The sequence below is a fragment of the Mytilus californianus genome, unplaced genomic scaffold, assembly GCF_021869535.1.
Source record: "Mytilus californianus isolate M0D057914Y unplaced genomic scaffold, xbMytCali1.0.p SCAF_7, whole genome shotgun sequence".
NCBI classification, from domain to species: Eukaryota; Metazoa; Mollusca; class Bivalvia; order Mytilida; family Mytilidae; genus Mytilus; species Mytilus californianus.
The window spans coordinates 54,693,606-54,706,121 of record NW_026262723.1 but is presented as its reverse complement, the minus strand read 5'-3'; positions in this window follow the sequence as shown (position 1 = coordinate 54,706,121).

Here is a 12,516-nt window from a genome sequence, read left to right as displayed (position 1 = left end):
CACACAAATGAATTGAATTAAAATTAAAAAAAACGCACTCTCAGAACAAATGAGTGGTATGTGCGTAATCATGAATTCAGGAATACGGTTCTGCAACCAGCAGAAAGATTCACGTTACCCATTCATCAAACTATAATGTATTATTCTGAATAAACTAGTCCAAATGTTGAGTCAGTCAATAGAACGTTAGACGTAATTTAAAGATTACTATTTCATTAAGTAAATGTAGCTTTTTACTGTTCTATATTTTGCAAGTACGAAAATATATTTTTTAATTTTTTTTTAATTGCACCACGATTTAAAGTTATCATACAATGTCATTCGTTCTAAAAATGAATACTTTCAGACAAGATAAAAGTTAAAAGATACGAAGAGCCAGTACAAATTTTTATAAAGCGACAATTGTAAAATCGCTTTTAAGTCCGAAAAGGGTTATTGCTCACACATTCATTACTATACTTTTGAAGCTAGTGAAACTTTATTTTAATGTTTAAAGAACGTGCGGTATGATAAATAATTTGATTATCGATTGTCGGTGAAGAAAGTCAAAATATTCAATGTTAATCAATACGCCTGTAGTATTTTTTCGAGTTACTTGTTTTCAGGCGTTGAGAAAACTTTGGTGATCACGTACGTTTAAATGCCCCTTGTAAAAACAACGTATTAAGTAGGCGTAACAGACAAATGGTTACCTGATCTGATCCAGTCAATAAGGCAATTGAGCCCGCCAACGAATGGTCTCGTCTACATTGTTATGAATTTGATTCTATATATAGCTGCTGGGGAAAAAAGTGGCTGCTATCTTTATTGGCTGCTAAAAGTGGCTGCCAGCTTGGGTCTGGTTGAAGTGTTACTATAACATGTATAAGTACGTTTATTATACTAGTATAAAATTTGAATGAAAGCGAGATGTCTCATATTCTTTAATGAATCAGCAACCCAACAAAAAATGAAATCGGTTATATTTATTACACACCACCCTTTATCATGTTCATTTCGAAAAACTACGAAAGACTGGTAGGATCACACGGTTTTTTTTTTTTTGGTTTTTTTCGTTTTTATTTCTCATTTCCACTTTAGACATGGATTTTTGTCTTACTTCCAACTTGACATTTCTCATGCACTTCAAACTTGACAATTGTTGCTGTTGTTACTCAATTTATACTCTGACGCATACGAACTTTACCGATGGCACTAGAGGCTGTTGCATTTGATTTAGTGACAGCTTATATAAAAGCTAGACTTTTGTTGGAAACAATGGGTGATATACCTAAAAACTTTCTAAATTCAAAATTCCATCTTTTATTCGAAAGGGTGTCTATCTTTGAAGCAGAAAATGAAATTAACGTAACGAAACTCCGTGCAGCAAGGCGACAAAGGTAAAGAGCACAATTTGAAGAGTATTTTAGAATATATTTGTGTAATCATTTCATTGATCATGTAATAAGTCATCTGAACACCAGATTTATAGAGGGAATAAAACCCGTGCTCTTAAATTTGTATTTGCTGCCACGTTACCTCGACAAACTAAATGACACTTATTGAAAATATTGACAGAGGAATACAAAAAATATGTTCCGTTCCTGACAATTTTGCCGAATGAACTTCATCGGAGGCGAAATAACGTGCGCAATAATTCAGTCCCGAAATCTTGCACACTTGAAACTTCGCTGAGCTAAACTGATGAACTGATGAATTGATGGACATCAGTCATATTATGCAATTATTGTTATGTTTGCCATTTGGTTCATGTTGCTGTAAACGTTGGTTTTTTAAGCTCTTAGGAAGCTTAAAACATGGATAAGATCATACATAACCGTGTCTTGGCCACTCAATGTTACACATACATAGAAGTGACACAGTGAGTGAAAAAGACACCATGTCAGTTCTACATGTAAAAAATGAAATCATCTGGCCATCGTAATATTAATCTTGGTTTTGGCCATTTTAAACAACATGACAAGTAAATGAACTTAAAGTATTGTTTTCTATCACATTATCCATTTTATAAGTGAATGAATTAAAATGTATCGTTATTTGAATTGCATCTTTTCCCGAAACTCCTTTTCAGTCATGATTGGGATTTCGCAAAATAAGAATCTGCACCATAAAATGCTAAACATATGGGGTATAGGCGGCCCAAAGACAACCGTCTGAATATTTGATTCTACCATAACGAAGGTTAAGTTACGGCCTAAAATGAACAGTAGATAGAACAAACCATAAATCTTTGTATCCCCCAGTTCTTTCTTTATATGAAAATCTTGTTTTTGTCGAGCCTTCGACTTTTGTCGAAAAAGCGAGACATAGCGATCCTACATTCCGTCGGTGTCGTCGGCGTCGTCGTCGTCGCCGGCGGCGGCGTCCACAAATATTCACTCTGTAATTAAAGTTTTTGAAATTTTAATAACTTTCTTAAACTATCCTGGATTTCTACCAAACTTGGACAGAAGCTTGTTTATGATCATAAGATAATATTCAAAAGTAAATTTTAAATTTTGTAAAAAAAACAATCCATTTTTTCCGTATTTTGCTTATAAATGGACTTAGTTTTTCTGTCAGGAAACATTACATTCACTCTGTGGTTAAAGTTTTTGAAATTTTAATAACTTTCTTAAACTATCCTGGATTTCTACCAAACTTGGAAAGAAGCTTGTTTATGATCATAAGATAGTATTCAGAAGTAAATTTTGTAAAAAAAAAAATCCATTTTTTTTCGTATTTTACTTATAAATGGACTTAGTTTTTTCTGCCAGATAACATTACATTCACTCTGTGGTTAAAGTTTTTAAAAGTTTAACAACTTTCTTAAACTATCCTGGATTTGTACCAAACTTGGACAGAAGCTTGTTTATGATTTAAAGCTAGTAACTAGAAGGAAATTTTGTTTAAATTTTGTTCCATTTTTTCCGTATTTTACTTATAAATGGACTTAGTTTTTCTTCCAGTTAACATTACATACAGTCTGCAGTTTTAAGTTTTTAAAACATTTATTAGATTCATAAACTATCCTGGATTTTTACCAAACTTGGACAGAAGCTACTTAAAATCAAAAGATAGTATAGAGAGGAATATTTTTATTAATTTTTTTCCTCATTTTTGTTGAGCCTGCGATAAACAGCAAAAGTAGGCGAGACACTGGGTTCCGCGGAACCCTTACGAATTTTTAATGCTGTAAAGTACATGTTTCGATATTCTTTCGAATATCTAAAAAACATTTCAAATACAAAAATCTATTTGTATTTGAGAAATGTATTTTAATCTTCAAATTCAACCTTTTCCTTTTCTTTCGAAAGTTCATTACAAATGTTTAAACCAAATACCACAAAAGGATTGTTACAGGACAAAGAAAGGCACACTTCTTAGAAAATCATTCTAAGTTTTACACAACTTCGATAAAGATATCCTTGATTTCTTAAAGAAATTGACATAGTTTATTTTCAATTATTAATTAACTACTCTGTTATTGGACTTAATATGATGAAAACTGCCTATGCAATATAAAAGTGTCAACTCGGCCAATACAAAATAACTCGGCCAATATTGATTTTTATCTGTATTGGCCGAGTTCTAATCCGGCTAATACAGGATTTCGGAACGTCTCTACTTTTTAGATTGAAAGTCATGATAAACACAATATAAAGGTAAACAGTCGTTTGGAAGACGCAGTTTTCATTTACTCACCATAAACATGCCGAAATGTTCAGTATGGCATATATTTCAGGCTAAAGACAGTCACATTCATTTAAAAAGCATTTTGTAAGCAGACAATTGAATTATTTCAGGTTTGGGCAACGAGTAGATTATCACAAAGTTCATTTCTTGTCGACCTCAGGTACGAATCGATTTACTGTTTACTTTCGCTTTTCATGTTTTGTAAACTGTCATTTATGTTTCAACCCGAACCAGGCATATGCATTGTGGAAGGGTGACCTGTAGTTGTTCAAATCTTCGTGCTTCGGTCAGTTGGCTTATGGATAGTTGTATCATTTTCAAACATATTCAACTCCTACATTAACTTTTTTAAATAATCAATTTGTTTCTGCATTACACATGCAATGGCAGTACCTTTCCAATTACTATTTATGAGTTGCGTCTAAATATGAATTGTAACACTTTATAGTGACTTGAAAGGGTAGAAAAATGCATCAGATGAGAAAATGTAGAAGACACCCTGAAATTAAACAGCACCAGATCATTTGATATTGCAGCTTATAAATGGGAACTCAGATTTGGATAGTTCTACTCCAAGGTAAAAAAATGTTTATCTCTTGTGAAATGAAATAAAAAAAACCATTTAAACACCGTAGTTAATTAATAAAGATATTATGACGTTAGTATTTCTGTATTGGCGTTGTTATTGGTCCTCGGCCAGCTGTATTAGCCTTCGGCTTCGCATCAGGCCAATACAGCAAGCCTCGGACCAATAACAAGGCCAATACAGAAATACTAACGTAATAATATCATAATATATTTTGTCACGAAGATAGTATGTTAATAGATGCGACCTCGTAATTTATACATCCAACGTCTTACTTGAAATTTAACACCAGTACTTTTTACAATTAAGAAACTGACACCTACCGACAGAAAAAATACATTGAAAATCATAAGGCTGGTGTCGTACATTTCTAGAATTTTTGTACATGTATTCGATGTTGTTTGCATCAGTCGAGGATCGATTCGTACACTAAAAAGGTTCGATACAATTGATTCTTTTCAAAGGATCAGAAAAGGTATTTTAAGTATACAGAAAAAAATACACTTGTTGTCATTCAACCCGAAGATTTTGTATTTGATAAGTACCCGCAATGATGAAGTATTTTATATTTTCAACGAACCTCAACTGTCCTTCAATCTGAAAACAACAATGTATTACGTAACGTAGACACAAAAACATGGAATAGCATATTCCGTATTCTGACAGTAACTTACTAGCTCTTGTGAATGCATAATTCTCATTTACACAAATATACCAGATTAACACAAACACAGCCCATACTGGCTTCATCCTTAAACAGTGCAAATGTTAAACAAGGAAGTACTAACTAATACTTCTATTTATGGTCTTTTATATTTACGTGACGCGCACATCTATAAATTTTAAACAACCGTATATTTTTAAATGTTAAAAACTATTTACTGTGACATACACGTATATTCTAAATACCTTTTCGGGTAGCATTTAAATAGAAATTGCACTCTCGCAACTTTCAAAAGACGCCAACCATATCAGCTCTTTATGACTAACACTTTATAATCATAATAATAATTAGATTCAATCGTTAAAAATTGGGGGATCCATTTATTTCAATCACAATACAATAGTGGATTGTCTTTTTGATAATATGTTTTAACATATTATTTTCCTCGATCTGATACATAACCGGATTGAAATTGTAACAATGAATCATTAAATTGCTTGATATTTTTTCACGTTATCTATTTAAGTCGTATACAAGTAGAAGATAAAACTAATGGATGAATCTTTTTTTTTTCGCATATCAATTAAACGGCTTACACAGGCATTATCCTTTAATTGTTTCAACAGGTAGCTAGCTATTCGACACGTGCTTATATTTAGGCTTTACATTAGCAGCATTCCGATATACTAGTAAATGAGCCAGTAACCCTAAAACAAATTAAAATCAATAACAAAAAAGACACAGGATGCTTCTTAAATCTATAGGTTTACAGATTCATAAGACTTAGTGCGTTGTAGCGCAATTCATTATAAAAAAGTTCCCTCAATAAAATTTAAAATAACGGCAGACGGTGTACATCCAGACGAGAAGGATTCACTTCCGTCTGGGTGCCCATGTTTATCGGAAAATGTTCCTGTACATTCAAAGTCAATTGGGTGAACTTTGAATAATAGAATACGTCAAAATGACAAGATCATTTACATTTTTTATAACCGACTTTATTTTATTTATTTCCTCGTCTAAAAAGGCCTGTTCATTGTTAGTGTATATACAAGTTACATGTATATTTATTTTTGTTAAGATTTGAATGTAAAAGGTAAAAGGTAAAATTCATTTAGGAACCGATATAAACTAAAATTGTACAGCATTTAAACATAATTTTATGAATAATTAAAGATGTGAAATAAATGTTTAGATGCACTCTCAAGTTGATATCCTTCCAAGAATGTTAACACATATACAAATATAATTACAGTTAGAAAATTATTACTCGAAAAAATATTCGAACAAAATTGACAACTTCATTTGAACTTGGGTGGATAGTACTTGTCTCATTGGCAATCATACCACATCTCCTTATTTCTATAAAGATTAACCCATGTATACCACATCATTCTCCATTTTCCGTGTGTAAGAAAATATATAAGTCTTCTGTTCTTTAACTGGAAACTTTTATCACAATTCGTTGATAGTCAGTGTATGCGTTTGTGTTTTTTTGGAACTTTCTGATAATTTGACGAAAGGTACGTATGCTTGACGAATATTAAGAACCATTACACTGGATGTAACTACACATGTCAAATTGAATTTTTGAGGGCAACAATATGTAGGTTTTTTTTTTAAAATAGTCAGTTAGAATATAAAATACATCCGTTTTCTAAGTTATCGTATCAACCTACATGTACATGCGGAATATTTAATACATGTACAGGTAGCAAGTTTTAGCGTAGTTACGAACATGAACCTTATGTCCTCCTTTACAATGTTAATTTTCAAATAATCCTTAAAAAGTTTCCTTGTTTCAATGCAATCAACATGACATTCATTTGTACAACGTGATCCCTTTGTGATGTGAGAAGAAACGATTTGATGGCATATTGTCAAGTGATACAACTATGAAAGTCCGTATTTTATTTCATTCTTTTTTAATCTTTGTCATAGATTAAAATCAAGATACAATTACTTTATATAAATTTATCTTCATGAGCTTTTGTTTGATAACTTAACTGAATAATTTGCATGTTAAATTATAAAGATTCACCGTGGTTTATGATATTATGATAGATACGTTTACTTTGTATATGCCCCCAAAGCAAGTAAAAGTTAAATCATAAGATTATTATATATTAATTTTGATCACAGCAACCTCAATGCGATCCTTATTTTATTAAGAAAAAGAAGAGGCGGATGATACCATAGGGGCATTCAAAACTTATAAGTCGATAGAAATTGACGACGAAAGACAACAAGTTCACCAAACACTATATACAAAAACTAAAGACTAATAACAACTATGGGTTCGTTAACCGTTATGGATATCAGTGTCTCAGATGATCACGGATATGTTCCAATTTTCGTAACCACTACCCCGTCTTCTTTTTCCTCGATATAATCGATTGAACCCAATCATCGAATTTGTATTTACCGTTTATGTATGTCCCTTTGGTTTTAAGTTCCGTCTTTGTTTTCTGATGAATAAGGATGACATTAGTTTGCTGTTTTAGTTGTTAAAATTGTTTTTTTTTTACTTCAATTGATATTGAGCTAATTACTTTTCATATCGAGCGCCTGTGGTGGTTTTTGGTTTTTTTTATTTGTGTTGGTTTTTTTTGTTTTATAAATCACATAGCATTTATGGCAAACAAAGTATAACGTCTTTTCAAGCGAAGAAAAATGTTTATGAAACAAGAGGAAGACATATAGTATTTTCAACTATTATAAAACGTGACTTTTTTTGCTTTCACTTGTTTTAGTTTGCTGTGTAATAATTATGGTTCTGAAATCACCTTTACATCTTCATGTAATCTGCAGTATGGCTACATTCCGTGTGCGATCTTGTTCAATATTAAACGTGTCTTTATATTTATTTTTTTTATCTTAATTTATTGTTGGAAATGTGTGGTAGTCGAATCTTAAACTACATGTGCATTGTATCATCCATGGTAGAATTACTGATTTATCATAATATTATTTTTAAGTTTTAGTAATTATAAAACATACAGCTGGAATTATACGCAATACATGGAAACTTAAACACAAAAGAAAATCTGAAATATATAAGGATTTTTGTAAATACATGTAACTAGACACTGGTAGTGTGTTCCTAAGTTATGTTAATAACAACATGGACGTTTTCTTTCTTCGTTTCTCCGTAAATAATTACCAACAAAATGTTGCAATCAATTGACCTGTCATGTGAATTATTTCTGTTCGGTAGTATGATTCGTATCGAATGGGTATCCGTATGAGTGTGGTGAATGTACAGACACGCCAAATCCAGACTATGAATACGATATTACAAATTGATTGTGAATCCGGTGTCACGTGTCGGAAGAGTTTCGTGGTTATCGTGTCTACAAGTTCTGGTAATATTCGACTATAATTCGCTAGTAAGTTGAAAAAAAATCGTTCAATTACATGACTAGATATTGACAGCGTTAAATATTGCATTGAACTTAAAGTAGGCTCATAATGCAAATATTATAAAAATTAAAAAAATGACGTACTTCTTTGCATATTGAAGTTTAAGTAAGGGACTAGACATTGCAATACTTTCATAGATTGTTGTTTACAGTCCCAACTTTTTAAAGCGTTGTTCTCATCAGTCTGATGAACGTTTATGTGGTTTCTTTGTAGAATTGGCGGTTTAGATTTTCGACATCCTCACTCCTCCCCCCCCCCCCCTTCTTTGAAAAATGCTGTAGATAATTTGGAATGGTTTAAAAGTGATGGAGCGAGCAATGCGAAAATTTTGTTCCTTAATAAACTATAGATTACATCGAATGTGACCTTACAGTGCTTTATTTTTCAAGGTTTTTTAGTCCTATTTTTTTTAAATGATGTTCTTATTTCTATAAAACGTTTGACATTTGCTCTTTACTTTTTACAGAAACTGTAGTTACCAAGTAATTCCAAATGCTCATCCCGGCTCCCATTTGAAAATTCGGTTAAAAGATCAAGACTGTTTCTGACAATGTTTACCACAGAGCAACAAGTAAATTCTACTTTTTAAGTTCAAAACACATATTTTGAAGCATCCTTAACTCAATAATCTTTGATTGATAGATACAAATCTGCTGTCTAACGTGAAAAAAAATATGCTTGTAGTTTCGATATTAATGGACTATTTGAAGTTTTAAATAACAACCAATGTTCATATTGGGGGGAAACACGAAAATGAGATTGCTATAGTGACAAAACGAAGTCGGTGATCCCCAATTGTTTTCCTCATATTTTCTCCCAAAATCATGAAATATCTCGAGTCCATACAAAATTTAAAGAAAAAAATCATTGGTAGAACTGAATAGGCTGTTTGATCTTTAAAGTGACGTTATCTGTATGCCGTCACACATACAGTTATACCAGAACATATTTCGCCACAAGTACACTTACTGTAAATGAAATTACATAGATATTTAACACGATTCGAATATTAGGAGTGTGTTGCTTTTAAATATAATAATTATATAATAATATATATTATCTTGACAAAAAAAAGAAGAAAAAACGTATACAGTACATGTTGAAAGAAAAACTTTAATCATGATGGATAAAATTATGATAACTGTAAGCATTCTTGTTTTATTAATTAATCGGTTAAAATTTAGGTTTGTTTGTTTTTGTTTTTCCTTCAATCAATTAGCCAAGTAACTAAAAGTCTTTCTTTATACTTAGATGCATTATAGAGAGGAACACGCATAGAGGGAGTAGGGGCGTAGCCGCCGTTAGGCACTTTAGGCACGTGCCTACACATAATTTTTTCACAAATATTTTTTTTTTTATGTCTCTAATTAACAAATATCATTTGTACACTAGTCTATCATCCGTGAATGGAGTATTGGATAGAGTTGTATGTACATTATATTCCACCTCATGAAACTGAAAACTAGATTTTTGGCCCAGATCATTTCACTTCTATCAACAAATACTTGAATGGACCTCAACATGCTCAAAACCCTGACAGTTTATTCTTCGATACATGATTGTTTTATTAGTTGTTGGCTTTCAACTAGCTTTCCACTTGGTCTTCATCCGACCTACAATAAAACCCTTGACAAAGTGGGGTGTCCGTTTGACTGTGTGGGATGTATAAATTCGCAGTCACGTCTGGTCAGAATGGGGACGTTAAATCCGATGCCTAGTGTAGAAAGAATTCCACGCTCTCTGCACGTTAAGAACACTTGCAACACCTCTTCGAGGGGTCCGACGGTGGTCTCAGCTGCTGAAAGGCAAAATGTCTGTCCCTTTCCTATAAACCTTCATTTTCCGATGGCATTTCCAAATTTTCAGACCTTCATCCTAGACGACCCATATTACAGGACCTACCTGTAGTATTAATTGTAAACTTGTTTGTTTCCTGAACATGCATGAGCTATTTGCCAATCGTAACTTCGACCGGGACTCTCAGATCTACGTCGTGTAACGACCATAATTATTCAAATTCTTAGCAAGTAGGGATTTTACAGTACAGGTTATCAGAAAATATGAATTTTTTTAATTTTGTTAGATAGTATGAACAGAACCAAGCTTTTGCATAAGGCATCGACTATGTGTGATCATGTGTGTGTATGTTTGTGAGGCCGGGGGAAGATGAAGGTTTAAGAAACAAAAGATGAATGGTCGATGCCTAACCCAAAGGGAAGTATTATTATACGGTATTCTCAGTGTTTACGTACCTATTTTTTTAATAAGGATTGTAAATATGTACTATCAATTGACGTATATATCAATTATCCTCTGTCAGAAGGGAATAGATTTGAAAATAATAAACAAGATGTACTACTTAATTAAAGGGCTACGCCGATCTACGCTGGGCAATTCATATTGTAAATGGAAAAAAAATAGAATTCCGATTGTACTGCGTTAGTTCATTAGTCAGATGTTATTGTAAAATTATTTATAATTCTTCGAACTTTTCTTCATGTATAAATTATCATCATGATAAAATCACCAGTAAATATTATGTTTTTTGTACACAAAATTTGCAACTAAAAATGCTGAAAACCGTTTTCCATAGGGGGGCGAAGCCCCCCTGAACCCCCTACAAGGGCTCTGCCCTGGACCCCAGACGCCCCTGAAGTTAGTCCGAATGAGTGTATGTAATTTACAACCAGATATCATAGTCAATGCAGAATGATCGATTTCAAAAATTTAGGAGGGATTCTACAGCGAGTTGATCATACAATATTGAAAAGCTTTATAAATGCAGGGTATCCAATTTCATTTAACGACACCTTGGTGTAAATAATGGTACATAATTGTGTAATTTATACTTTACCTAAGTATCTGACGTATAATGAATTTGTTCACATCAAAATGAACATGATTCAAATTGGATTATCTCCCCTTTACCAGAGACACGCGAGAGGTCAGATACATTTTTGTACTTATTGCAAGGTATACATTATGAAGATTGTATGTTGTTTTTTTTTATTATTATTTCATAATTGTGAAAATTTGCCTTTCCTAGTTCTACTACATGCATCTGCTGGTTCCGTCTAATCTGATTTTCTCCAATGTAACAATGTACACATGTACTTCAATTTCAGAAATGACAAATAATGAGGGGTTATAACATGTAAATTTAGTTATGTATCTGGGATTCTAGATCTTAATCGGACGTGGTTGTGCATTAATATTCTGCACAGCAAAAAGTTTTTGAATGAGATTTTATACATTCCACCCAGCCATACGGACACTAGAACAGTTGTTAGGGATCTTGTCCTCTTGGTATATTGTGGGTAACTTTGCTCCAAATGAAAATAACGTCATGCCATTGGATGAATCAACATTGTTTATGACTTTATTAGCCATTCACAACGGTATGGTGTATTTTTGAAATACTACCCAGGATGCAAATAGATTTTGAAAACTGCGAATTGTCACAAATTCACAATTAAGGGAACGACATTTACCTTCAAAGGGGAGTTGGGTTATGGTTTTTTCCTAAAAAAATATTCTGAACCCCAATTTGATGAAAAAAAATATTGTGGTCAGGCAGATGACAAAAAAAAATATTCTGAATCCAGATTTTTCCCATACCTTATGGTGTTAAATTTAGAAAAAAATAATTTTATTGATAGCGTCGAAAAACTAAAAAAAAAATGTTCGCGCATTTCACGAAAAAAAAATGTTCGCGCATTGCACGAAAAAAAAATTTCGGACTCAAAAATTTCAAAAAACCATACCCCTCCCCTTGAAATTAAAAGGTTGCTCCCTAATGTGACGTTTGTATCCTGTACACGTACTATGTATATAATATAATAGTGCAATCAGTGTAACTTTTTCAGATTAGAATATCTTATAGTTCCTTGTATTGAATCAGGAAAGAACATAATTTTAGTTTTCATCCTGTCTTGGGCAGGGTTATTTTTTCAAATCTTCTTAGACAAGAATATTCATTTCTTAAGTCCTTAATGTTTTTTCTTTTCTTTTTTTTGGGGGGGGGGGGGGTTGGGTGGGGGGGAGGGGGTGTGTGGACTTTTTTTGTTCCTTTTCAGTTACGACTGAATGATAAATCGATTGTCAATTTCTTTTAAAAAAATAAAAATATTCAAATGATTTGAGTTATTAGTATAGAACTATCTACAGG